General features: G+C 45.1%; 1 long non-coding RNA gene across 1 annotated transcript in view; it reads right to left on the bottom strand.

The window, feature by feature from the left end:
• LOC119378943 (uncharacterized) overlaps window positions 1-26,094 on the bottom strand; it is a 53,139-nt gene extending 27,045 nt beyond the window's left edge. The window contains exon 1 of the long non-coding RNA XR_007416171.1: window positions 26,035-26,094. This is a non-coding gene — a long non-coding RNA (uncharacterized LOC119378943). The remainder of the gene's footprint in view (window positions 1-26,034) is intronic.
• Between the last annotated feature and the right edge of the window lie 989 nt (window positions 26,095-27,083).

Here is a 27,083-nt window from a genome sequence, read left to right as displayed (position 1 = left end):
AGCGGTGATTGCGACTCCGAGTTCGACAGGCCTCCAAAACGGATGCGCCAAATACAACCATGTGCGTGTGACCCTTCTGCTTTGTCAAGCGACAGCGAGGACGACAAGCCAGACGAGCCGCCATCACCCAACCTGGGTCGGCAGCCGGGACCAGCAATTTATACAGTGACTCACAGTCACTATCCTCGAAGTGTTCCGAGCACAAAAAGTCACGCTTTGAAGGCACCCATGTTGGCTGCGATCGGCACACAGCGCGAATCCATATCCTTCGAAGCTTCGGCTCTGTCGGAAAGGTATGAAAGGGCTTGTCTCTCTCGACGCTGCTTTTCGCACACGCTAGCGCAGAACAGCGTTGAGGCATTCTGCGTTGTGCCAATTAAGTGCTTCACCGTTCACTTTACGTAACAGCACACAACACAAACGGCAAATTCGTAGACGTACGTGGGCGCAAGCTCCGCTTTAGAAAACAGATATACGGCCGAGAGCGCAACAATGGCGTCGTTGGCTGCAGGTAGAGAACACGCACGGAGAACACCTTCCCGACCTTCCTACGTGTGAACACGTTTTGAGAAAGACGCGCGGCAGCGGGTGGCGATGTCGATTGATAAGCGATTTTGCATGGTGATTCTGCAGCGAGCACGGTTGTCGAATCAGTATCCGGCGGGTTTCGTGTCGCTTCCTCTCTAGTTCGCGGCGCGGCCGCTAGACGCGCCAATCTGCGAAAAATGCATTAAATTCGTTATTTTCTGCTAGTCTCTGACTGAAATGAAGGTTGTTTCAACAAATTTCAGCACCCAGTCTTTCGATTGGGCCATTTATCTTGGCGGCGAAAATTTTGTTCAGTATCCCTTTAAAAAAATGTTTGACGGCGCCTACAAAGTTAGCGTGATTAGCCTATTGAGCAGGAAGGTCTGCAAGACCACAAGTGTACGGCATCCCGACTACAGTAATATACTGCCATTCATATTATCGATTACGTGCCTTTCACATTTCCAGATGACTTGAATTCTTTGAGAACTCTTCCGGACTATCAATATGATGAACCTCGCACCTGGGCCGATACGAAATACCGGCATCAACACCATAGAAGAAATTGACTAGCCGTTGAGAGGGGAGACTTTGTTAGAAGAAGGCGAAGCTACACTGTAAACCACTTTACACCCTTAAGGGGGTTTTACCATGTCTATAACTAACACTCTTACACCCTAGGAAAAAGGTGTTTTCACGAATCAAAACACCCAAAACTTGGGGGTTCCCAATCCTCCAAACACCCTTATTTCTGAAAAACAGAATAATAAAAGCTACCATGTCAAGGAAAATCCAATTGCATCAGCATCAAAGGATGCAATGCCGCACATACACACCTAACTGTACACACAAAGGTATATCACATAAGCAACAAATGGGCAGAGAGCTCGAGCTACACAAATATACACCGACCATGTGGTATATATAGTCATAGTACTTGAGCCGCCGTTCGGTGCCGGTGGGATATTCCTGGGTACACCTTTAGCGCTTGTCCTGCGCTTGTCCTTTAGCGCTTGTGCTGGTCTCTTTCTTGTCCCCTGTTCTTTATTGCGCTATGGTTTCTGAAGAGGGATATTCCGGTTTTGCGTAAATAAACAATAAACATTCCCGGAATATGGCTACATTTTATGGTGGGCTTGTAGATACCGCCAAAACAGATAGATCTGTTATTGTAAACCCGCCTAATATTGAACGCTTTTAAGTGCGGAGCACTTTAGGAGGCCGGGCTGTCGTATGCTGTCGTCGCTTGGCGTAACGCAGGCAAAACCACGTATAGCATAGCCATCTGTAGAAAATAGAGCGCGCGCTCGCGCTAAGGAGAAGTCTTCTTCCTCTTGTTCTTCGAGCGCCTTGATGATGATATTAAGTGCGGAGCACCTTAGGGGCCCGGGCTGTCGTGTGCTGTCGTCGCTTGGCGTAACGCAGGCAAAGCCACGTATAGAAATAGAAAAAGAAGAGGAAGCAAGCGAGAAATAGAAAGAGAGAGAAAAAAAAAAGAAAAAAGTAGGAAGAAAAATAGAAATAAGTAGAAATAGAGAGAAAAAAAAACCAGAAAAAACTGGAAAAGAGTAAAATAAAGAAACAGAGGAAGAAAGAAAGCGAAAAACGAAGAGAAACAAAGAAGGCTGCCTCTGTTTTGGGACATTGTCATAGAGAAATTTTTGATGCTGTAAGTAATTTCATTCTAGCCACTAAACGTATTCCAACATAATGTCTACTTTAAGAAATACTGGAAAAATACTCGTGACATGATTATAAAATTTTGATTAAAGGTAAGACATAAAGTCGTATCTGGGGTGCTATGCAGGATGGCCCGAGTTTGGCGAAACTCGGTATCTTTCTGAGCTCTGGCGACACCCCCTTTTGAACGAGCTAATAGTACGATAAGCTGAAATCCATCCCTCAGCGCGCGCTCCGTTCCATTGGTTACGATGGAACGCGGCGTCACGTCAAGGGCGGTGGAGAAGGTTGGGTGGTGTCGTCAAACTAGAGGCACCTTCTTTCATTTGTTTGTCGTTCCACTGAGTGCAGACGTGCACCCATGCAGGAAAAGTGGCAGAAAGCTCTACTAACTATATTTGTTATGTGTGCGCGGGCCGTTTGAATTCATTTTCAAGCGTTTAATGCCTGCACAAGTATCCTTTAGAATAATCAGCACCGTGGCCTCCGAGATTAGTTCCGACCGAGCCCCTTACAACACCGCGGCTAGAGCTAATCGCCGAGGCCACGTGTATAATCACCATGGTCGGCCTGTACATTCTAGCGCGTTGCTCGGCCGGCGCGCGTCCTCTTCGTCCTCTTCTTCATCGTCTTCTCGCTCCCTGAGCACGTGCGCCCGGCTGATTAGCTAATTGGCTGGGCGGTATATCTAGCTGAGTCAGGACGTGCTATGACGAAGCTGATTAGGCCAAATCTTGCTAAGGTCGAGCTAAGTTACGTCTTACTAAGACCATGCTAATGAAGTCGTGTAAAGCTAAGAACAAGGTAATTGAGATCATGATAAATAACGTGACGCTAATTAGGATCGTGTAATTAAAACCAAGATAATAAAGACCGTACTCGCCGAGATCGTGTTAATTAGGATCGTTCTAATTACGAATATGCTAATTATCTCTGTACCATTCAGGACCTTGCAAATTAAACCAGTGTAATTAATGCCGTGGTAATTAAGACATTATTAGTTGTTGTTAATTAACACGACGCTAATTATGAACGTGATAATTAGGATCGTGCTCATTAGGATTACGCTAATTACCTCTGCACTATTCAGGACCTTGGGAATTAAAACTGAGTAAATAATGGCGCGGTATTTAAAACATTATCAATTAATGCTAATTAACACGACGATAATTAGATTAGAAGCGTGTAATTAAAAGAAAGATAATCAAGACCTTACTCACCGAGGACGTGTTAATTGGAATCGTGCTAATTATTCTTCTTCTAATTACATCTGTACTTCATTAATGTCGTGGTAATTAAAATATTAACAATTAAGAAAGGACTATTCAGTATCATGTTAGTTAAGACCTCCCTAAGCAATAGCACCAATACTGAGACCAAACTGACACGGTCATTACACCGAAGCAGATCAAGCAGACTGAGTATAGACGAGCCACGTAAAAAGGTGGAAGAAGCTAGGTGATCACAAGCTCCACAGATGACCCAAGCCCTGCACAAGCACTGCAAGCTGAACAAATTATTTTATATGCAAAGAAGCTGCTGAGTAGCGTCCACCGCATGAAACACTTGACAGGCACACCGGCACTATGGCAGTCACGAGTTGAACTGGGGCCTTTTCAGAATCAACGAGTTTGTGCCCGAGTTCGCGCGTCAATCAATTTGATTGACAGACGCCCGCGGCGAAGAGCGGGTCCGCCCACCGCGTTCCCTCTTGCCGAGGAGCAGTGCTTACGCAACAACGCCAGCGAGCGGCACGATTCATCTATGCGCTTCATCGCACAGACTATGCACACAGGCACGAAGAACTAAAGGTTATATCATCATGCGGCTACGGTGCCTCGCATTTAATTTCACCGCTCTCACGACGTACCACTCACAGCTACGAAGCAAGTGCCCCTGGTGGGATTTGCGGCGAGAAATGTTACTATTACTTGTTTGCGGAGGCACTGTTTCTACCGATTGACTAATACAAAAAAATGTTCATACGTGTAATGTAAGTATATAGCAGCAACCTGTCCATTTATTTATCTGTAATATTCCAGAGAAGCGAAACGAGCTGCACCAGAGTGCTGCGTGGTCGCCCTAGTTGCCCTCGAGAGTGGAAATTTCCATGCACTAGGTGGAACGAAAGAACTGTCTGAAATAAGGACAAACGCCCACGAACACGCCCGTGGGAGGCGCGATCATCAGTTGGTAAAAAGATAGCGCGAAAATCACGCTGACGTTGCTGCACTGTCAAAATGTTGACTGAGTGGCGGCGCTGACGCGTTCGCACGCGGTATTCCTTTGAGAACCGCCGCAAATGCCGCGCATGCGTTTGTGACGCCATTCTCGTTCTTTTAGCCGTTTTTATCAACGCTTCGATCGCGCGCTCCGCACTGTCTTCCTATCATGACCGTCGTAGGGCGGGCTCGGAGCAAACTCGTGTGCCCGAGAAGCTCGGGCCATCCTGCATAGCACCCCTGGTCGGGTCAGGTAAACTCAGCTGTCTGGTCGGCTCAAAATTTCAAAGTTCCGTTATTATAATAGCACTTATTTTATTGCGATAGCAATTATATGGACAGTCTCGGCTGGATTTTGCCGTCGCCGTCGCCGTCGCCGCCGTCATGCACCGTATGTGTATAAGTATGTATATATATATAAAGGCCCCAAAGAAAAATAACTCAGAAAAATGCTTCCGAAGCGCGGAATCGAACCAGGGACTTCTTGCTCCGCAGCGAGCGGCGCTATCCACTACGCCACGAAACGCAGATCCTCCACGTAGCTAAAGGCGAGCGTTATATACACACCATTTAGCGCTGGACGGACTCAGAGACAGAAGGCGATAATAAGCGTTTCTTCATTACCAGCGAGGTGGCGCTAGGAGCCCGACGGGCGCATTTAAAAGTCGTCGGCGAGCTCGCTCGCTTCTTCTTATATTTGCGCATGGGAGAACCTTGCCCTTCCGCTGTCTGCTCGCGCGGTTTTCTCGTGGCGCGGGGTAGAGGAATGTTTCACGCTTTCACCGTGATGTCCGCGCTCATGTTACGGCGCGTACGAATGTCACTCGAGCTCAGGGACGCCGCTAAACGAACAAACAGAAGATGAGCGCGAACTATCAAGTGTCACAGCTTGACACTTGAAGCGCGCTAGTTTCCTTCGCTGCTTCGGCCGCCTTTGCAACAGAAGCGCTGTTCAAACTGAGAGTATCCATTGGCGAGCCTCACTTCGTATAGCATTAGTTCCTTGCTATCGCATTCATTGCTTCGCCCTTGCGGCGAAACTGTGACTTTTTTCTTTTTTGTAATTAATGTAATTATCATCCATAGGACATAATACCCTTTGTAATTAGATTGCTCTTTATCTTCGTAATTTTTTTTCTACTTTAGTGATAGGGAGGTAAACATTAATGTAATCATCATCCATAGGCTACAATAATTCTTCTTGGCCAATCCCCCAGAGTGGGTATGTGCCAAAAATGGTAGGCTACAAACAAACAAAGGCTGCCCAGCTCCGTACTTCCTTCAGGCTTGGCACCACTAGTGCGAAACTGTCTTAATGTTTTTAAATTAGCAGTTCCAATTATCAGCTGGCACTTCTGTCGTAGGGGTCACAGGTGCTTTGTTAACCCTGTGACAATCCTTACCTGCTGAAGGATGTTTTAGTAAAGCATTAACCCTTACGCAAACGATAAGGCTATTTGGGCAAGCAAAACACCCTTGCACCCCCATTTTTACAAATTCTCGTGAGGCAAAAGGGTGTTTTGGTTGCTTGAAATCGCTTTGGGGTGCAACGTGGTTTACAATGCATAGGCCAGAGCGTACTAACTCTGGGCGTGTTGCTACTCTGCGAAGAAAAAGGGGCAGATTTGGATGAATAATACGACGACTCCCTGCAAATTTACACTGATGGATCTGTGACTCCGTGCGCTTCGACTGCAGCCTTTGTGATCCCTCAACTAGGTATCTCCAGGCAGCGTACAAGTTTGACCACAAGTCGTCTTCAACAGCTGCAGAACTTGTTGCTTTGTACCCGGCCAAACATAGCGTAAATGGACTATACTCTTTTATGCAAAATCCGCATTGTAAGCCACTGATTTTTTGCTCAAGAAAAGGCGAATATTATGCATTAGCTTTAGGAATCATTCAACCATTCGACCTTATGCAGGTGAATGGTCGCTCGATTACATTCCAATGGGTATCTGGACAGTGTGGCTTGACAGGCAATGAGCTAACTGGTGGTGAAGCAAGAGCCGATGTGCATACCCCCCCCCCCCCCCCGCGTCGACGATAACTGTTATACTTGCCGTTGATGCATCAACGCAAAGCTTACTCGAACTCTCTAAAGCAGCGGTCTCACACATACGGCCCGCGGACTTTTCGCCAACGGGCCAGCCCACACACGACTGTCTTCGTCCCACACACACACACACACACACACACACACACACACACACACACACACACACACACACACATATATATATATATATATATATATATATATATATATATATATATATATATATATATATATATATAATTTTTTTCGACGGTTTGTTCATAAGCTACACAAACGTGACTGACCTAACACATTTTTTTCATGAGGCACCCCATGCGGCAATATGTGTGAAAACGTAGCCGTGTAACAAAAAAAAATCTATATTTCAGAATCGGTGTCCAGATTTCAGTCATTCTGGAGAGAAATAGTACTGACACGATTTTGAGGCATCCCAAAAGGGACATTTTTCGTTTCCATGGTGTGCACTATCAACACTCTCCACACACCGGAGCCAAACAACACGCATAAAATATTTTACTTTGATTTTAAAGTTTTTGTCGCCCAGCATCTACAAGCCAGCCCCACCGCAATGGTCGTTATCACGACAAGTCAAGACAGTCCACTGGGTTTGCAAAATATGCGTCCTGTATGCAGCCTAAATAGTAGAAATCGCTGTCAGACTCTCTGGATGACAATTCACTCGTCGTTGCTTACGCGAACTGCGTGCGACTGACAGCAAACTGACGACTGTTGCTAGTATGTCGCGAATTGCAGTTTTCCCGTGACGTCATACTCTTGTTGACGCGTCACTGCGAAGCCGCACCGTCGATACCGAAACCGAAATTGCTGTTTTAAGGTAGCGGTATTAAAAATATATTCAATGCATTCCCAAGCACTACGACACTCTTTTTAGGGTTCTCAACACCCGTGTTTTTATTTAGAGCAACAACCTCGAAAATATTTAAAATTCGTGTTAAATATATAGGAAATGTCTTTCAAATGACAACGTTAGCTGATAATTTATTCAAAGTCCCCACCCCCGCTTCCGCTCCAACCTTCTTCACCATACCGGATCATCGGGCCGCAGGATGGTGAAGAAGGTTGGATTCGGCCCGCTAACTGAGGTCAGTTTGAGACCTCTTCTCTAAAGCATGTACAAATTCTTGGCAATATTAAATTGTGGTCATTAAATGACCATAGAAAACGCATTAACTGCAGGTTTCATTCACAAGTGGATATGAACATAGACGACAAGTATCTCAATGTTCATGCGATCATCTGCCCATAGTGTAATCTGCCTGACCAGGCTCTAGCCTGACATTCACCGCTCTGGCGGATCGAGGTGCGTATAAAAATCGCTTGCATAGCCGATGCCCTGCCTTTCCGTTTAACTAGGGCACGTGACGCATTCTGTGTGCGGCCGACATATTCAGCGCCAAGAATGTTTAAAGTTAGGACATGTGAGTACTTTTTGCAAGAAAGAACTAACATGGCTACACTCTGTATGCAGCAATGACCAGTCAAGAAGGTCCTAATTGCTATAGCTGTTACGGATTATATGAAACAACGTTCAAGAACTGCCCAAAATTAAGGCAGAGACGGTTACCCTGAAGTCAGCGACAAGTCAACCCACAAGGAATCTGCTATGGAGGTATATATCTTCGCAAACGATATTCAACTTTTAATGCATTCGGAAGGTAGTAGTAGTAATAAACGTTTTTCGCATGAAGGGGTTTGAAGGGTCAGTGGGTGGTGCCCTCTCCGTCCAGGGCTCCAGTGGCCTTTGCGGCTCGATGGACTTGGTCAAGAAGGGCCAGTTGGCTCTCCTTTTCCATTCTAGCTAGCCAGGCCTGTTTCTGCCTGTTCTCGGTATTTGCCCCAGTTTGGGGGAATGATATTCGGGGGCCGCGAACTGCATTCCCACGTAACGTGGGCAAGATGTGGGCCACTTTCCACACCACGGGTAGATGTCCGCGTATTGTGTGGACACTGTGGGGCTTATATGATGTCTGCTAAGACTTGTGCATATCTTTGAACTATTTCTGGTGGTCACGTCGTTGGTTTTATAAGATGTCACGCGACTTCGTCGCACGTTTGTTGGACAAAAATTACTTAGCTCAAGGAAAAACACAGCACACAAGAAGCGCTTGTCCCTTGTGTATCTTTCTTGTGTGCTGTTTTTTCTTGCGCTAAGTAATTTTTGTCAGTATGCACCAACTAGGCCCCCTGGAAAGTCCTATTATTGGTGATAGGGTTCGTTGGTACTCGGATGTTAAATGCGCGAGCTAGCCGATTTGCCCTATCGTTTCCCTCCGGTCGCGTGTGCGCAGGGCACCACGCGATTGCATGATCTTCTTATAAGTAATGTGAAATGTTCAATGCCGCCTTGGGAATGTCACCAATAAAATATTGGCAGCAGGCTGTTTGGGAGTCTGTACGTACCACTACTGACTGTCCCCTTCCATCTTTACCATTAATGGCTATAGGGCAATTGCCACAGCTTCTGCCGTACACGGTGATGTTACTTTGGTAGAGGCTGTTATGGTCGATCGCTGGCTTACAGCGGATAGGCAGTGTTATTTTGTCGTCCGTGTAGATTGTTCCAGGACGTGAGCCAAGGCACTTTTGTCGAGTCCTATAGCACTTGCCGGCCTCGGTTATATTCAGAGCTCATATAATGTTTTGTACTGGACAGGCTATTATTCTATTCCATATCTCCCTGGGCATTGGGGTGGGTTCCTCTTTCAGATACTGGGATCGTAGGGGATACCCTAAGAGCACAAGCAAAGTGTCCCCTGTTTTGGTAATACTACAGCCTTTCCCTTTGAGACATTATTAAATTCTGCAAGTTTAACACAATCCCGGTATCAGCACGAAAAAGAATATGCCACAAACTGCAATTTTGCAAATCACCCTAGAATACATCGCCAAGAAAAACTCGGGTTCGGCTCTCATGCGTACCAACGGGTCTTGCTCTGAACATCGTTTGTCATGTGGTTTATACACATAATCAACTCAGAGTTGATTAGTGTTTCTCTTACCGTCTTGCGCGGTTAACATCAAACATATCAGCGGAACTGTATGCGATAAAGGAAGCCATTCGTCATGTTCCGGACACAAATTTTGCTGATGCTAGCCCTTGTTTCGCCTTCTGCGCCCATCCATATCTGCCGTACCGTGGGCAGTTGCGTTGATGGTGTCCAAGATCGCCAAGAGTTCGTCGACCGCACGTGTGATCTGCCTGATTTTACGTCCTTCCTGTATGTGCCCTAGACGGACAGCTCATCGCTTCTTGGACGACGGCACCGCCTGAATTACCGCATTTTCCCGGTCCCTTCAATAACAGCTTGCTCACGAACAACTCCTTCAGTGGGCATGTGGGCAGCACTCTTTGCCGAATGCCTCATGCGCGACTTTTTAGATGTGAAGCATCTTATGGCGGAGTTCAATCCGCTGGTGGTGGTGGTGGTGTGCGGCGTGACCACCCTTACTGCGCATGCGCAAACCTTCTCCACTTCCCCTCTCCACTCCCTCTCTCCCCTTTCCCTCTCCACATCACATCTCCCCTTCCCTTTCCCCCTCTCATTTCCCTTTCCCAACCCCTCTCCACTTCCCCTCCCCACTCCTCATCTCCCCTCCCTTTCCCCTCTCCTATCCCCTCCCCCTCTCCACATCACCTCTCCCCTTCCCCTTTTTCTTTCCCCTCCCCCTCTCCATTCCCCCTCTCTACTTCCCCTCTCCCCTTTCCCCCTCACCACTCCACCTCTGAAACGCGGGCTCTACATGCCGAAACACTGCTTCGCATCGCCTCATGGTCCCCTTTAGCGGGAGATGGTGTGATTTTTCTTCCCTCCGCAGGTGCGTAACAATTTGCCTCTGTAAGCTAAATGGAGTGACAATCGCTCCCGTTTGCTGCTTCCATGCCCATTTGTCTTGTAGGCTACTGTCTGCGATTATCTTGACGTAGCACTAATGTTGTTGCAATGCAGTGATGTCGAGGAAAAGCCGGGGCCTCCAAAGGTGCAGAAGTCGGCTCAGGATGCCCTTCCACGAGTGTTCCCGAATCCCAATCTGATCAGATGAGACTGTCTAACTAATGCTTTAAGACCAGCGCCTCCTCTATTTTTCAGTGCCTGGGCGAACGCTCTCCTCGGGCCGTCGAGCGCGCGCTCCGCGTCCGCTCGCCGCTGCCGCGTGGTGGCACTGTTCAAGTAGACTACGGGAAGCTGGCGCTGAACGGCCGCGCGTATCACGAAGCTCACGAATTCGTGTTTTCATCCGAGTTTAATTGTATTTTTGCTTCTTGCAGGCTTTCACAGGTACAGGGGGATGGGAATAAACGCGAACATAGCGGCGTGCTGTTTTCATCACGCTCTAACGGTGGTGGCAATAAAAAGACGCTAGAAGGTCTTTTATTGTGCATGGATGACGCCGTCTCTTCATCAGTCATCCAGGCTATAACCACTTGAAAATAAATGCGCAACAGAAAAGAATGCAGATGCCGCATGTTCGCGTATCTTTCCATCCCCGCTGTACGTATTCCGCAGGTAGTCAGGCCGTGCTGCCGGTTCGATACTTGCAATCGTGTTTTATGGTATTCTATAGTATTCGCGTTTTATTTTCTATTTCAGGCTATTGCGACCGCCCCAGTGCCTTAGTATGTCATACTGTTGTATTCTACTCTGCAAATGGAACTGAAAGAAATCACGATTGTCTTTTTTTTATTTCTTTTTATTGATAAAAGAAAGAAAATCTCACAGGGTCTCTTATGCATTCACCTAAGATGACTGAAAGGCGAAAGCCAAAATCTTCTTTTTCTTCTAGTCAATGTATTGAACATTTCCTGCCAACCTCCGAGATATTTCTGCGCCTAACGTGGTTTTCTTACAGCCTCAAGGATCGGAGGAGTGCAAGCTTTCTGCACATCAGCGGAGGCATGCACTGCCTCTGTGATCGGCCCATTTTGACCAAGCGAAGATGTAATATGACGACTTCACGTTATGTGACGTCACGACGATGTCACAAAATTTTATGATCTGTGACGTCATATGACGACGTCATCACGTAATTATTTTTGCATCACTCGTTCTGACGCCACCGACGGTCAATTTTCGCGTTTGATGAGGCATCTAAGGCTTTCGCCTTAATACACTCTTCGTATGTCGTTCCACGAAATTCCAGCTGCCGCTGGTAGTCGGTAGAGGTGGCTTGCAGTAATTAGGCTGGATAATTGGTCTCCTAACACATCTTCAAAATACACTATAATATGCAGCCGTCGTTTACGACGCGAAGATTTCATACAATGTAAGAAGCGGCGGCTTACGAAGGATGCAGTAGCGTCATTCTTTGCAGACTACCCTTCACGTTTGCAGCCCAAGGTAACAACTGAATCAAGCATGGCAAGTATCGCTAAACGTGACCGTGTTGCGTCCGAACAGTCAACGAATGCATGTAGTGCCAGTAGCAACGCTGCCTCGCGGTTGCCGCCATGTGCATGCAGCGCTGACATTAGATCCCGAAGCTTAAGAATCGGAGCCCATGGACACTACATGCGCTACCGGCGAAACAACCGACAATCATTATGTACAGTCGCAATCTTTTTGAGAGTGAACACGAGATCGCGTGGCTTTACGAGCTCCCAGCGCAGCTAAGCGGCAGCAGCGAGAAGCATTGCTCATGCGCAGTGCGTCCGGCTTGCGAAAATTGTGCCGTCGCGCGCATTGCGTCAGGCAAGGAAGCGCGTGTCGTCTGCTGCACTCGTACTGCAGAAAGAAAGCCGGCCGTGTGCTTCAAAGTGGTGACAATGTTGTACTTGCAATTACGTTCCACACGATTCACGAATAAACTTGAAAATATGATCTCGTTTGCTGGCGTTCTCAAGAACATCGTTGATTTGTAGCTGGGCGCTTTCCCTGACGCACATTTTGTGTTCCAACATGACCTGGCACCGGTACACACTGCAAGAGGTGTGAAAGAGCACATATAAAATCATAGGATCACTGTGCTCTTCTGGCCGGCATGAACATTCGTGAAAATATGTTCGAATATACATAAAAGCAGCCATGGTGCGACCCCTGTTAACATGGCGAGTGCGGACGACCTCCATGTAGCCGTTCGCGAAGAGTGGGGGAATCTTCGAGCGCATCATAACCTTGCGCTAGCGCTGTACTCGTCACCACCACCCACTATATAGCGCTTTTACTTATACTACTTCCTAATTGTATTATTTCTTGTGAAACGTGCGCCAAATAATAGTTTGGATGTTTGTGTTTCTTTGCCTGTTCGTTGTACGACTACAAGAAGACGAGAAAAGAAAAAAAAAAACGAAAAGGTGGAACGCCAGGCATAAGAAGCACATTGGGTTGAACTGAAAGCATCAAAATTTTAGTTTTCTTAATACGATCACCACCGAGGCCGGAAAACAGCAAGCAGACGACACACGAGCGCTTCGGTGACGTGATGCGCGCGATGGGAAGCTACCCTCCTTGCGCATGCGCGCCGATACTGTACGTGTCGCCTGACGGCGCTGGTTGTGCAGAAAGCCACGCGCTCCTATGTTCACCCCCAAAAAGATTGCGACTGTACATTGTCACTGGAAGCAGCTTAGTGACATTTCATGCTATTTAGCGCATGAACTCATGGCTTGCGTATAGTGTGCTACACCAGTAGACGGTAGCACGCATCGGGGAACTTTAAGCGCCCAAGCTTTCAGTATTAGCTCTTGGCAAATGCTGCTTTCGAAAATCGACTTTCAGACAGTCAATAACCGACTCTCAGTCAAGTGAACGTAACGGTGACAAAACAATTTTCCGCGCATCACTGGCATGCGCGCTCTGGAATGGGGCTAGCAGACGACGCGCGAGCGTCTCGATCAAAATAGCCGCGAAAGACACATGCCTTTGAAATGGGATGGTTGCCCAGAACGACAAGTGCTTCATGATTCTAGTTTACAATTTTTTTATTATACTTTAAACAACGCGAATACAGCCGAAAACTGAACCATATAGCAGCTTCGAATGCAGCCACGGCATTCGTTTCCGCGAGCGACGACGCGACGGCTGGTCTACTACGGTGGCGGCGCCCGGCGGCTAAAAAAGCGCACTAACGCCGACGGTCGCTACCCATTGCGCTCCGCTCCTTCGCCCAGGCACAGAAAAATAGAGGAGGCGCTGTTTAAGACAAAAAAATTCAATAGTGGAGCTTGCTAAAGGCCAGGCCGAATGGAAATCAGGTATGAAGCATGTGAAAACTAGCCAAAACGCAATACAAGGCAGGTTAACTGATATTTTTCGCCGTCTCGAATCGCTTGGAAGTAAATATGAAGCACTAGACACTGTTTGCAATGATTTCGCCAAAATTCAAGAGAGCACTGAGCGGTTTGAAAAGCAGCAGGACACTATAGTCTCGCGCTTATACGACGTGGAGGACAACAGACCAAGGCGAAATAACTTGATTTTTTTTAATGTCATACCCAATTCTCGTGAGTCATGGCTGCAAACTGAACAGAAAACTCTGGACGCCCTGTCGTCTGCGATGGGAAATGCCTTACTGCCTAAGTTTGTTCAGCGAACACATTGAATCGGGAATTTTCAAACAAAAAGTGTTGTCCTGTTATAATCAACATATTAAACTTTAAAAAATTAAGGTCAGCATACTTCCGTCGCGCAGCATGCTGAAAGGTATAGCAACGTTTCAGTATTTGAGGACTTCTCGCCTGCGACATCCTGATTCCTCCTCACTTAAACTCCTTCTTATTAAGCTTTTCATTGATATGCAATGTTTCATGTATGATCCAACAAGTGAAAGCGTTAGGTCGGTTAAAAGTTCTGTTCGAACCTGACAATCCGCGTCATCACCCTGCATCATAAGAATGCGCGAGGGTCAGTGGCGTATCTTTAACAACACAGGCCTCAGTGCTTGTTGCTAACGCTACAAGTGTGCTTAACAAGCGCGAGGCATTTAATTCACTCGTCGACAGCTGCGATGCTTGTGTTATTGCACTAACTGAAACATGGCTAAATTATCATGTGCAAGATTATGAAACCTTTGACTTGTGTAGTTTTCGTATATTCCGTTGCGATCGCACTGCTCGCCAAGGCGGAGACGCACTAATCGATACTTCAATGTCCCTGCAGAGTCATCACTTCCTAATTCACAGTAACCTGGAAGTTGCGCGTGCTCGCGTTTATGTCTGCCACCGTAAAATTACGCTCGTTGTTTGCTACCGCACTCCCTCCTACCCAACCACTTTCACTTCTGAGCTTGACGGTGTGCTTAACACACTTACTTTGGGACATCCTTCCTGCCCCTTTATATTATTGGGGGACTTCAACTTCCCCACCATATGCTGGCTTACTGATCATCCGCGCTGTTCTCCATTTTCTTCGCAATGTAACGACTTGCCTGATTTCTTCTCTTTATTTTCTCCAACACAATTAGTATTGGAGCCAACAAGGATCTCACACAGCGCTGCTAACCTCCTTGATTTAATTTTATGCTCTCATCCTGACATAGTTACTAATGTTTCATGCATACCGGGATTCAGTAATAACCTGGGTCTTTCGTTCGACATACCATCTCCTGTGTTAAAACCAGTTGTTGAAAAAAAAAAAAGATAATTTATCGCTTTGACATGGCACATTTTTACGATATTAATATTGAGCTAGCTAACTTTCTTGATCCCTCTTTAAGCCACTTTGATGATCGCGCAGTTCATTAGAACTGGATTGTTTTCAAAAATAAAATACATGAGCTCACAGATAAGTTACTTTCCATCGAGTGCAATGTCATGGAATATTGAGAAGCCCTGGCTCAACAACCAATTAAAAAGGCTTTCGAACTGAAGAAAAAAGCGACTATATCGAATAGCTTAAAATAGTGCTTTGGCTTCGAAATGGGATGCTTAGGCAAACAATACCCACATAGAGGCTGTAAAATTTGCCAGAAAGGCGCATTCCGCGTATACACATTGCCGATAATGTTTGCGAATGAGCCTAAGAAGTTTTGGCGTGTTATTAACCCCTCCAAAGATAAATCGGCCTCGTTGAAGGATTCCGGTGGTTTACCAGTACCCGATGATTAGGACTCCGTGTTTTTGGTTTTATCCGAAAAAATCCGATAAACATTCGCCGGTAAAATTTTTGACAATTCGGATTTATCCGATAAACTCTGATTTCAAAAGCCAATATGACCTGGTCCGGTCTTTATCGAAAGGGCAAATTCTAAGTGCTCATTGATATATCTTCTGTAATATAATATCTGGGGTTTTACGTCCCAAAACCACAATGATTATAAGGGACGCCGTATAGTGGGGGGCTCCGGAAATTTTCACTATCTGGTGTTCTTTAACGTGCACCTAAATCCAAGTACACGGGCCTCCACTATTTCGCGATACATCTTCTGGTTTGACCGATTCAACGTTTACCGCGCGTAGCTGTATTAGGCGACGTAGCTGTATTGTGCTCCGACTCAGCTTCCTACATGCAGACGCTTCACAAGGACTTGCAAATCTCCAAACCCGAATGCAAGGCGCTTCACTTCAAAGATCCGTGCCACCTACTAAACAACGCTCTGAAGGATGGAATCAGGACGAGCTCGTTTAACGTAGTTCAAGATTTTGTTCTGCACTTTCCTGCCCTATTGAAGTCGTCGCGGGAGCTGCGCCGTAAGTTTGGTCTTATATGTGCTTGGCCATGGGCATGTCCATCAAGTCGCAGAAGACCGTATGTCCGACGAGATGGTTCTCTTTTTACGAAGCTCTAGTAGATATTTTCGACTACTGGCGCGCCATTTTGTCTTTCTTGAGAAGCGACGAAGCCAAGGAAACGAAGTGTGAGAAGCTCAAGAGTCTTATTTCATTGCCTAAAGCTGTGGACGACTTGCTCGTTAAGATGAGGTTTCTGAAGATGAATTCGTGCGCCGTGCTCTAAATCATTAAGGAACTTGAGGCAGAGAGTAACCCGGTACACCAAGTTTATCCCATACTGGGGGTTCGTTTGCACGCACTCGTCAGTCAATGTCGTGATCCAACCGAGGTCTCCGCATCAGATGTCACAAGTCTGTTAGACCACCTTGACGAGAATGACCGCTTAACGACTGCCGCAGGCTTTCACGGATACTACGCTGCTGTCGCCGAAAAGCGGAGATAGACATCTGAGAGGAACCTATGCGATCAACTACAGTACACCAAAGAATCGTTTTGGTACTGTGTTCTAATTGTGAATGCAAATGTGAAGCATGAGCTGCCCTGCGCGTTCGAAACCAATGCGCTTATTTTTCAATTATAGTGCTTCTTGAAACTGAAGACATGAGCCTGCTCCTGAGTGATTTTGCGAGCTATCAGTGCAATGAAATATGTAAAATTATTGAACCCCTGTCGGTTTGGAGACTTCACAATGTCCAGTGGCCATTGCTTTCTCTCTGCGCGCTGCGTCTTCTGGCGCTTTCTGTTTCTAGCGCTAACGTTGAAATTGCATTTTCAAAGCTGACAGTCTTCATTCGAAAGGAGCGCGCTTCGATCACTCACAGCAACCTCACAGTGTATGCTTGCGTGTTTTACAATAAGCTTTAAGCTAAAGTTGTTGTACGCAGAAATACAGGTGTCTTGTGTTCAAGTATTACGCTTGTGCGTATATATTTCTGTGCATTCAAACCTTCTAGAAAAAATAAAATGTGTTTCGTGTGTTTTGATGTTTCAGTATTCAGATATGAATCGATCTAAGATTTCGGGGTTTTGAGAATAATTCAAAACTACGAAAATAGGAGAATTGGGGATTTACGAGAAATAAACTCCGATAAACGCCGAATTTCCGCCAAAAATATAAGCTCCGATAAACATCCGCCGATTTTTCAAGAAAAATAAACACCGAAAACACGGAGCCCTACCGATGATGTATGTCCCCAGGTACTTAATTCTGTATTCTGTAGCACCTTTGTCGTATTTTGTGATCCTGCATGTGTTTCCAACTCGCCCCGCCATGGTGGTCTAGTGGTTATGGAGCTCGACTGTTGACCCGCAGGTCGTGTGTTCGAATCCAGGCCGCGGCGGCCCCATTTTCGATGGAGGCGAAAATGTTTGAGGCCCGTGTACTTAGATTTAGGTGCACGTTAAAGAACCCCAGGTGGTCGAAATTTCCGGAGCCCTCCACTACGGCGTCCCTCATCGTTATATCGTGATATTGGGACGTTAAACCCCAGATATTATAATTGTGTGTTTCCACCTCTTGAGTGTTACAATTACCCAGCTATACATTTTATTATCATTGAAGCACTTGTGGTCGAAAATGTAATTAAAGGTGTCAACTTTGTCATCTAGTCCTGCTGCCGATTTGATTAACGAAATATTTCTGAAATCTACTGTTGTTTATTCATCTGTTCTAATTTCAAGAATTCAATCTTTAGACACCCATCAGCTCCCTGCAGGCCGGAAGGTCGGGAAGGTGGTCCCACTTTACAGGTCCGGCATCGAAAGTTCGCCCCTCAACCACCGCCCCATTTCTCTCACCAGCATTTCTTGCAAAGTTCTTGAGCACATTTTGTACTCACATTTAGCAAAGCACTTAGAAAATAATTCATTTTTCACAAACGCACAACATGGTTTCCGAAAAAAACTTGTCCTACAATACTCAACTTTTCCTTTACTGACAGCCTTCATCTTATTCTTGACAAAAGTTCTTTCGCAGATTGTGTTTTCTTTGACTTTGCAAAGGCCTTCGATAAAGTACGTCATAAATTGCTTCTTAGGAATTAGTAACTTAGTAAAATTAGTCGTGATCCTAACCTGTTTGCATGATGGCTTGGAAATTTTCTCTTTAATTGGTCACAGTACGTTGCGTCAAATAACCACACGTCCCCATTTAACCTCTATGTGTGCCCTAAGGATCAGTTCTGGGCCCTCTTATTTTCCTAATTTACATTAATGACTTACCCAATAATGTTTCTTCTAGCATTTGCCTTTTCGCCGATGACTGTGTTATCGGCCGCGAAATCTCAGACAATTCTGATAACATGTTCGTACAAGACGATATTAACGATATCTCTAACTTGTGTGACAAATGCATGGATAATGCAACTTAACATAACTAAATGTATATGTATGCATGTAACTCCCAGTGATATTCCTCCGCCGAACTTATTACCTTAATGATAGTCCCCTAGAAGCCGTAACCTCGAAAAATACCTTGGCGTTCACATAACCTCGATACTTTTCTGGTCGTTGCACATCGATAAGGTAATTAATAATACCAACAGCATGCTAGCTTATATGAGCCGAAATTTCTCTTCTGCTCCTACATTATTAAAGTTAATCGTATATAAAACGCTTATTAGGAGTAAAATGGAGTACGCATCATCCATCTGGAACCCGCACGCCAAAACCCTTATTCAATCGCTTGAATTATAATCCAAAACGTAATCAATCAATCAAACGTTTATTTAACGTGCCCAGGAACAACCGTAAGGTCTTTGTACTGACGCACGAAAAAAAACAAACAAACAAAGGCCAACATTCATAATAAAATATCAGGGATAAAAAACGTTATAAAATTGCACATATACAGCTATGCGCAGGAAAAAAAAAGTCAACAGTGTACGAGGCTATGTAAGTACAGTGCAAAGCTCGGAGCAGAACAACGACTGGGAGCTGTCAAAAACATCGAGCTCCAAAAAGTAAGCATTGTAAAGACGTTGTATCCTGCCAATGGTCGAAAGAGAAAAAAAAAAATGTCAACAGTGTACGAGGCTATCTAAATACAGTGAAAAGCTCGGAGCAGAACATTGAGCTCCAAAAAGTAAGCATTGTAAATAATAATAATAATAATAATAATAATAATAATAATAATAATAATAATAATAATAATAATAATAATAATAATAATAATAATAATAATAATAATCAATCAATCAATCAATCAATCAATGATTTATTTAACGTGCCCAGGAACAACCGTAAGGTCTTTGTGCTGGCGCACGCAAAAAAAAACAATAAAAATAAACAATACAATACAGACAGTTTTCAGAAATAAAAAGAGCAAAAACACGTAGACAAAGAGAAATGAACACAAAAGGGGAGGAGTAAAATAAGACAACACGAGAAATATTGACGGGGCATAAAAAATTAGATTGCATATATACAACTATGTGGAAAGACTGAGAAGGGAAGACTTTGTACATTGTGCCACACTATGTCAAAACAGTGCAAAGCTCGGATAAAAACAATGATTGTGGGCTATGAAAAACGTCAAGATCAAGAAAATTAACATTATAGAGACTTTGTATTCTGTGAACGGTAGAGTGTTGGAAGAAGCAGGCGGGTACATGAAACGGTCTGTTCTCTCTGGTTAACGTACGCGGAATTCGAAAATTTACACAATTGAGAAGTACAGGGCAGGATATGATACCGTGGACTAGCTTGTAAAGAAATAAGAGATCAGAGCGATTTCGTCGGCAGTGAAGTGATGGCAGTGATAATAATTCAGCAGTACTTGAACGAGATCCATAGTCATTTTTAGCAAAGCGATGGTTATATATGCTGAGGAATTTTTTCTGGACTCGTTCAATGGTGTTACCGCTGGATTGAGCAATGCCATTCCATATCACGGACGCATACTCAAGTTGCGGAAGACATATTGCCGTGTACAATTTGTGTAGGGCCATGGGAGACCTGAATTCTCGAGATATTCTACAAACACATCCGAGAGAACGAAGGCCCCGCATAGCAGCACGCTTAACGTGAGAAGAAAAGTTTAACGCGCTGTCAACAACAACACCAAGATCACTGATTTCATAAACCTTGCATAACGGCACAGAGTTGACAGAGTATTGAAATGACACGCTAGATGTTTTGCGAGTGATAGACATGAATTTTGTCTTCGAGGTATTCATAGAAAGGTTATTACCGTCGCACCATTCGGAAAAAGAGCGCAAGTCTGACTGCAGCAAGCGACAGTCGTTAACTGAATGAATTTCCTTAAAAATCTTGATGTCATCGGCATACAAGAGGAAAGAAGAATTACGAATGGCAAAAGAAACATCATTAACGTAAATTAAAAATAGGAGTGGGCCTAATACCGACCCTTGAGGGACCCCACTAGTCACTTTATACAAAGAAGACGTTTGGCCATTTACGGCAACATAACAATATCTATTGAGCAGATAGCTCTGCAGGAGATTCACAACTGACAAGTCAACATCAAAGTGCGCAAGTTTAACCATAATCAGCGTGTGGCTGACTACGTCAAAAGCCTTGCTCAGGTCACAGTAAATTACGTCAACCTGTCCTCTCTGAGAAATAGGCGTGGAGATCTGCGTCATGAAACTAGCAAGATTTGTGGTAGTTGAGCGGCCAGCGAGAAAACCATGTTGATTAGGAATCAATGAGTTTTTCACACTAAAAGACAATATGTCGTGAAGAGCCAGCTCGAAGATCTTTGATGTGGCACATAGTAGAGAAATCGGGCGATAATTAGAAGCATCTGTTTTAGAGCCCGACTTAAATACTGGAAAAACACGAGCAGTTTTCCACATGCTTGGAAATGTGGAAGTGTCCAGGCAGTTATTAAATATCGTAGTTTGTACTGGGACAAATATACTACCATAAGCTTTTAGTATGGCGGAGGGGATGCCATCTGGCCCACATGATAAGGATGGTTTTAAGCGCCTAATGCATTCGCAGATAAGATTTTCATCCAGCGACAAAGCACTGGATGAGCTAACCCGCCTTGGGCTGTTGTCTGATATCAGTGCTAGAGTCTGAGGCCTTATAAACGGATGAGAAATGCGTGGCAAAACAGTCAGCGACGGCATGCACTTCTACCCCATTTGAGTCCAGTAGTCTGAAGGACTCTCCGCTTTTGCTGGACCGTTTACGTACATACTTCCAAAACTCAGCCGGCCTGTCAGAGGCGCTTTTTTCTAAGAATTCAATATACGAACTATGATCCCGTTTATACAGGCGTTTAGAGAGAGTTCGAAGGAAGCTGAACTCTTCCTTCCACTCGCTGGATGGAGAACATTTAGATTTCCTGTGTGCGTGATCTTTATGCTTCAGTGCACTGATAGTTCAGATGAGAACCAGTGGGGATATTTACGTTGTTTAGGTGTATATTGGGGAATAAAATTACGCATGCTGCTCAGTACAAGCTCCGCAAACCGATCAACCTGCTCATCAACATTTGGTTTGTCAGTAACCTGTGACCACTCAACGGTAGACAAGTGATGATAGAGGCCCGTGTAATCACCTCGCTTGAAGGCAAATCTCGGAGATTTGTTTACGTAACTGCTGAAGCTCGTTGTTTCGGCTGATGCGGATAATCTTACGTTAAGTGGTGGGTGGAATTTGTCCGGACGTACAAGAGAGATGTCGGAGCGGGAAACTTCAAGGGGTTGATCGTTTGACACACACAGGTCTAAGACGTTGCCACTGGAATTGACGACTGAGTTATGTTGCAGTAGGGAATTAAACGCCAGAAGGTCCAAGAGCAGGCTGCACTTTTTCTCTATGAAATGATTGTAATGAGAAAAAGTAAGCGTGCTCCAGTCAATTCCAGGTGCATTGAAATCCCCAAGAACAATAATTCTGTGCCCACTATGAGAAGATACCACAAGTTCAATGGAAGACATGACATCATGAAACGAGGCAGGGGACATGCTGGGCGGTAAATAGAAACATCCAATCAACAATTTTTCACTGCGCTCAAGGTTGGTTTCTAGCCAAATGGATTCTTCGATAGTTTCTAGGTCTTTCCGTCTAACGGATTTCAGTGAATTGTCAATGGCAATCAGCACGCCACCGCCTTTCTGCTTGGTTTCACTGAAATCTCGGTCACTGCGGAAGGTGGTGTAGGTCGGGGGAAAAAAGTCAGATGAGGGAATTTCAGCGCCTAGCCAGGTTTCAGAAATAGCAATAATAGGAAAAGAAGACGAAAGAACATTAGGGAAAAACTCTCGTGTCTTGGTACGTAGACCACGAGCATTTTGGTAGAATATGTCTACGTTACACGGCACTTTCGATTCCAGTCACTTGCTCAGAGGGATGAAGCATGTCATCGCGCAGCTCCCCACGAAATGGCTTGAAGAGGCATCCGAGGGGCCACATCGAAGGGTCATTCAGGCGTTGTAGTGTTTCCTTGTCGACTTCGATGTAGAACGAAGAATAGGACTGAAATTTGGTTTGAAGTCGCCGGCAGGAGATGGGAGACAGATCGAATGAAGCAATATGTTTTTTGATGTCAGCAACAGTGGTGTCCGGGCTCAGCTTCGTAACAAAAATGGCCTTTGGCCGTTGTGGCCGTTGTGGCCGTTGAGCTACAGATATATTCGATGTTGTCATAGCTCCAAAAGAGGCGCGTTTCTTCTTTCTTTCCCCCTCAGTCTCCGCTGCATAAGAGGCTGTCGCAGGCATCACACTGCCACGCTCGGACGTGTCTACGTCAGCTGGCGGTGAATTCGAAGATGAAAGAGTTTTGGAGAGAGGTGGTTCAGAGCAGGCAGCTTGCTCGGAAGTCACTGATCGCTCAACGATCACATGCGCTGGGGTGATCACAGGTGCCTTCACTGCCACTCCGGCCGTGCGGCGCGTCAGCTCCTCACGCAGGAAGCGGACCTCTGCATGAAGGGAGGCGACCACGCGGGCTTGTTGTTCAACACCGCGGGAGTGATCCTTACGGAGGCGCTCGTTGTCTTCGCGTAGTTGGGATACCTCGTCGCTGAGGAACGAGATTCCCTCCAAAGCGTCGAGGAGAAGGCGGCGCAGCCCGGCGAGATCGCCATCCGGAGGGGTGCACGTGGAGAGGGAACCGGTTTGAGAGCTGCAATGCTCATCGATGCACGCCGCCGAGTTATCTTCGCTAGGCTTACCAGCAGCACGGCTCAGATCACATAAATTGCAGCAAAACGAGCGCGATCCAGACTTCAGGAGTTGCAGCTCTTCATCAGGCCAGGTTACACACTTCGCATGAACACGTTTAAGAGGATTTGACGAATAATAATAATAATAATAATAATAATAATAATAATAATAATAATAATAATAATAATAATAATAATAATAATAATAATAATAATAATAATATCTGGGGTTTAACGTCCCAAACCACGATATATGATTATGAGAGACGCCGTAGTGGAGGGCTCCGGACATTTCGACCACCTGGGGTTCTTTAAAGTGCACCTAAATCTAAGTACACGGGCCTCAAACATTTTCGACTCCATCGAAAATGTAGATAATCCAAAACAATGCCGTGCTTTTCATTGATTGCAATTTTAGCAGCACATCAAGCGCAACTTCCATGGAAAACGCTTTACTACTTCTTACTCTCGTCACGATGTAAGTGTTATTGTTTATTTCATAACTTATATTTACGCAATTACTACTTGCATGATAACCTTATATCATCTCCTGCCTACATTTCTGCACGCATCGATCATAGCCATATTTTGTAATAACTCAATGCCACACCAGAGCCTGTCACGAATAACTTATTGCAGGACCTCTCAGGAATGGAACCACCTTCAGGCGCAGTTGTTGCTATCAAGGACAACTCATAGTTTAGTTCGGTCATATCAGAAATTATCGCTCCCGGATTCAATAAACGAGTAAATTTTGCTGTATTAACTAGCCACTTTTGCTGCTTTGTCAATTGCTTACGTATTTTAAATGCGAAGCATTTCTTAGCGAACCTCTGGCACTTTGAGCGTTTCTATCTATCTATCTACTTATCTATCTATCTATCTATCTATCTAGCCGCCTACGTCTGGGTGCTCTCATGATCGCCTCCTTAACTTGGTGTAGACCAAAATTTGCATGGGAGGGTAAGAGGATTTGACGAATATGATTGCCGGGTCATCACATGAATAACGTTCAAATTCTGTCGCGTACGTCGTCAAACCCTTTCCACTAGACACGTGTGGCACATACCCGTTTACCATGGGCCGCGGTGTACGGGTATGCGCCACAGGTGATTGACAGTTTATATCTACCCAGGAACGGCGGGAACAGACACTGGTAACTTAAATGCTAGGAAAACCAACATCGGCAACGTTGACTCAACGAATGGGAAGAATGAAAATTAGGATGCCAGCAGGAATCGAACCCAAGCATTGTGCGTGGCAATCAGGTATTCTACCACAGAGCCACGCCAGGTCTATAAACTGGTTTGGAAAAACAGCCTACGCAGGCGTAATATCGGTGCAACGTTAATTGTGATTGTGGTGCTGGCTATCTAATTTTACAAGAAAGCAATAAACATTAGATGATACTCCTACGATATGTACTCCTACGATACAGGTGTCATATCAGATTAACGTCTGTAGTTCCAGTGTTGGCTCCGCTTTTGTAGCAGTCTAATAAACATTACGTTTGTATTCCTATGATTCAGCAAGCTATGTTGAAGCATTGCTCGACCCCGGAGGAATACATTAACGAAAGTTACATATGATATCCACATCACCGCACCGTAAAGTGTACTTCGTCCACTAGAACGGCGCAGTGTCCTTTTCATTCCTTACGAGGCTGGGCGATGGCCTCATGCTGACCGAGGATGATGCCAGATTGATTGACAGCCGCTTTGTAGACTAGGCTACGTAGGCCACACACGCCCAGGTAGTCTACGAATACGACAAACACCATCCACTGATGTTAGTCTACGTAGCACTATCCAGGCCTACCAGCCTCGACGGTCTATACCTCGCCAACGCGATGGGTGGTTTCAGGTTCCGACATGTCGCCGGCTCTGTCGACAGACAATTTGTCGACGAAATGACCGAGGCATCCACGAATTCCAACAGCTCTAATATACCACATACTTCACTACACATGGACCCCTCGTCCCCAGGGTCACGACCGGATCCCATAACAAGTCATGACCAGCTGCTTGTGCTCACTGATCACGGTGATGATGCCCTTGTTCAAGAACTGTCAAGAACTTCTTGTACACGGGATCGTGAAACGTGCGTGCGTTCTCGGGACACGTATAAGCACTACATATCAGCTTACCGCTTCTAGTGTTGGTAATACCCACGTTGCATACCCAACCGTAAACAACTGGTTATGGAACACATATGCGGCTCTTCAACATATATATGTGTGCGTATAAAATTTATACAAATCTTTGCGTCATTTTGTAACGTGTCGCTTAGTAAAAAAAGTTACGCCACAGTCCCCTACCGACCGCATGCTTCGCGTACCATCGACTCCCACGGTACGTGGGATCTGCCGAATTTTTTTTACCTACTCCTCTCTGTAATACTTCGGTCTTGTGGGTACAATAAAATGAAATGTGCTTCTCTATGTTAAATCATCATGACGCGCAGTGATTACAAAAGTAAGTGCAAGTGTACCATTCGTTTAGAGATCCGTCACGTGCATACATGCATTTATCATAGGAATCTGCACCTGGCGCTTATGAAGGCTTTCTGATTGCGTTAGAGGTCACTCTTAATTTCGCTTCTACCTTATTGTGTTTTGCATTCTCCGAATATCAGGAAGCAGCTTATGACAGTACAAAGGAAAATTCCAGCTGCGCCACAAGATTATTAACGAGCATTAGTATCGCTCTACATAATTCTTACCGGATCTGCTTCTTTGAGGACGCACATCAGCGTATTGTTTCTTTCTTCAGCGGTTGTGTTATCATTTGAAAAAAAAAAGAGAAATGTTCAAGATGAAAAGACTTCAGAGATGCCGTCGACCCGAAGTAGTGATGCAGAACTATCGATAGCACTATCGATACTATCGATAGCTGAGTGACTATCGAACTATTGATGGTAGAAAAAGCTATCGATAGCGCTATCGATAGTATAAAATCACCTGCGCGAACTCATTGCAGTATAAGCTTCGTTTCTCGAGTGCGTGGTAAATGGTGGAGTAGGAGGAGCAGGCTGAAGTGCAAGAAAGTTGACATGCTCGTGTTCTTTCACCAGAATGCTTCGCTGACACATGATAATTAAGTTGAACTGTTCTTCTGTAGCGGAAAGGAAGCCGTTACATATGGCGGAACTGCGTGGCTTCAAATTTATATTACATTCTCTGATTTCAAAGTAAAAATATCAAATAGTAATTGCTAGGGTTGCACGTCCCAACATAAAAACAATAAGAACTAAGTTTGTTAGCTGTAAGACGTAACTGATTGCTTTTGAATATGAATTTTTTGGATAGACTTTATCCACCATTTTCGTTGCAGAAATGATCTATTTCTTTCGCCAAAATATTCCTCATAAACGAACTGAGTATTGCTGATAGTAGGCTATCGTGAATGTTTTGGCAATATCATCGACCAACAACGGCATAATTATTCGCAGCACTATCAATATTTGATTTATGGGTTTTGGCACTGAAAAACACAGTCAGCGTACCGCACCCGCTCTTGTCTATGCTCTTAGCTAGCTGTGGCAGGTTATTTTCGTCGCACATTCTCAAAAGCGCCTGTGGTTTGTGGTTCTGTGTGTCCGTTGTGTCTTTTTCGCGCTACATGATGTCTATTAGCAAGCACCAACTAGCCCCAAAACAAGACCTTCAGCCGATAGTTCTGCATTACCCCTGAAGTAATTTACTACGGCTGCAGCAATCCCCCACAGCGATGTAAATCATGTCATTTTTGAATGGCTGCTTTCTTCATTTA

The sequence above is a fragment of the Rhipicephalus sanguineus genome, chromosome 1 (genome assembly GCF_013339695.2).
Source record: "Rhipicephalus sanguineus isolate Rsan-2018 chromosome 1, BIME_Rsan_1.4, whole genome shotgun sequence".
Taxonomy (NCBI): domain Eukaryota; kingdom Metazoa; phylum Arthropoda; class Arachnida; order Ixodida; family Ixodidae; genus Rhipicephalus; species Rhipicephalus sanguineus.
Note: the sequence above shows the minus strand (reverse complement) of the source record. Positions and strands in the feature narration are given on the sequence as shown.